We start from the raw sequence: 2,500 nt of genomic DNA, 5'->3' as shown, positions 1-2,500 counted from the left end.
AATACCATAGATATATAGTTAGCTAGATATCACTTAGAATTTATTATGATGAAATAGGGCTAACCGACTAGATACAATTCTCACATCATCTGCAAGGGACGAGACTGGGCCCCTTCCAGGATGAGAAAAGCGTATCAGCCTAACTGATGTGACTTAGACCAAACAACGGCAAGAGGGCTCAGTTCTCGGCTCAGGCCAGAGAGCATGCGGTGCCGCAGACGATGTGCTTAGATTTCTCACTTTTCTAGCTAGTCCTGCTATGCCAGTGTTACTGGGTCACACACGTTTACTGTCAAACTTCAAGATGTCTAGGGCGGTAGCCAAGCTATTCTTCATCTAGCAAAACAGAGGATCTTCGTTCCTTAAGTGCCCATCCCCTCAGCCTAGTGAACCTCTTTCCTCATCCTCAAGACTCCTCCCTCCTACAAGTGATCCTCAGATCCTCACCTTGAAGCGTGCCTCACCCTCACACCTAGAGGCTGGAGGGTGACTGCCACCCTCTCCACGTAGGCCTATGCAGCCATATTACTACTGATATGTACATTGTAAAATACATTCCTATGTACAGTTAACTTGCCATCTATAGTATGTTTCATACTTGATGGCAAGTGCCCACCATGCAGACCCAGCTAAACAAAGATACTACACCCGGCGTTGCCACTGTACCCCTGTTATGCGCGATGAAGAAAGATTCCATATTGCATTTTGACACAGCATCATAAAAGTTCATGCTTGGACCATGGATACAAGTTTGGATCATGAATGAATCCTACGTTCTTTTGTCTACACGACTCCACCTTTCACCAGGGCCGGAAGTTGGTCAGATCATCTGCTACAATCCCTGCCCATGTCATATACATAATGTCAAAGAATAAATGCTTCACTGTAATGCAACATGACCCCCCACCCCCGAGAAATACTCCCTTTTTCATTCAGCTAAAGGTGAGTTGACCTCATGTTGCCACTCCGGTAGCCCTTTTAGGCTCACGTCACCCTAAGAGTATGAAAATGCCAGAGCATGTTGATCTGACTGCGCCCTTGGTGATCTTGCAGGTGGTTCTCAAGGGGCTTGTACATACACAGTCACTGATCCATGTATTCAGCAGTCAAGGCGGAGCGACACAAGAGCTACGAAAGACGATAATGAGATCTTCCTTTCATATTCAACGTTTTCGCTTTTTATATTTTTCTATTTATCGTTTCTTTCCATTTTTGTTTTGTAATAACGTGGCAATGTTTGTCTTTTGTCCGTTGCATGCTTGGCCTTTTACTCTTACTAGTACTGTGATCATTGCCACCGTCATTAATATCATTTTTGATGTTGCTAGGGGTATTGTTATTATTCTAGTTATTGTTATTCTTATTGCTAATGTTATTGTTCTTGCGTCTTCTTCTTCTTCTTCTTATCAAAATTATAATGAAGATAATGATAAGCATTATTATTATTATTATTATTATTATTATTATTATTATTATTATTATTATTATTATTATTATTATTATTATTATTATCATTATTGCTATAATAATGATAATAATTATGATTATTATTATTATCCCTATTATTAGTATTAGCATTAACATTATTATTATTATTATCATTATTATTGTTATTATAATAATCATTATTAATAAAAATGATGATGGTGATGATGATAACAATAATGATAATAACAATTGTTATTATTATCATTATTATCATTATTATCATTATCATTATCATTATTCCTATTCCTATTCCTATTCTTCTTATTATTATTATTATTATTTTCATTTTCATTTTCATTTTCATTTTCATTTTCATTTTCATTTTCATTTTCATTTTCATTTTTATTTTTATTTTTATTTTTATTTTTATTTTTATTTTTATTTCTATTTCTATTTCTATTTCTATTTTTATTTTTATTTTTATTTTTATTTTTATTTTTATTTTTATTTTATTTTTATTTTTATTTTTATTTTTATTTTTATTCTTATTAGTATTAGTATTAGTATCATTATCATTATCATTATCATTATCATTATCATTATCATTATCATTATCATTATCATTATCATCATCATCATCATCATCATCATCATCATCATCATCATCATCATCATCATCATCTCCATCACCATCACCATCATCATTATCATTTATATTAATAATAATAATGATAATAATAATGATAATAATGATGATAGTAATGATGATGATGATGATGATGATGATGATGATGATGATGATGATGATGATGATGATGATGATGATGATGATGATGATGATGATGATGGTGATGATGATGATGATAATAATAATGTTAATATTATTATTTTTATCATGGTGATAATAAAATAATAATAATGATAATAATAATAATGATAATAATAATAATAATAATGATAATGATGATAATAATGATGATGATAATGATGATGATAATAATGATGATGATAATAATAATGATAATAATAATAATAATAATAATAATGATAACAATAATAATAATAATAATAA

General features: G+C 31.2%; 1 protein-coding gene across 1 annotated transcript in view; it reads left to right on the top strand.

Annotated features, from left to right (window-relative positions):
- Window positions 1–2,500, top strand: part of LOC125026922 (inversin-like) — a 130,320-nt gene that overhangs the window by 91,804 nt on the left and 36,016 nt on the right. The window lies entirely within an intron of this gene.

This window comes from Penaeus chinensis, chromosome 7 (assembly GCF_019202785.1).
Source record: "Penaeus chinensis breed Huanghai No. 1 chromosome 7, ASM1920278v2, whole genome shotgun sequence".
NCBI classification, from domain to species: domain Eukaryota; kingdom Metazoa; phylum Arthropoda; class Malacostraca; order Decapoda; family Penaeidae; genus Penaeus; species Penaeus chinensis.
The sequence above is the reverse complement of the archived record's forward strand: the minus strand, read 5'-3'. Positions and strand labels throughout refer to the sequence as shown.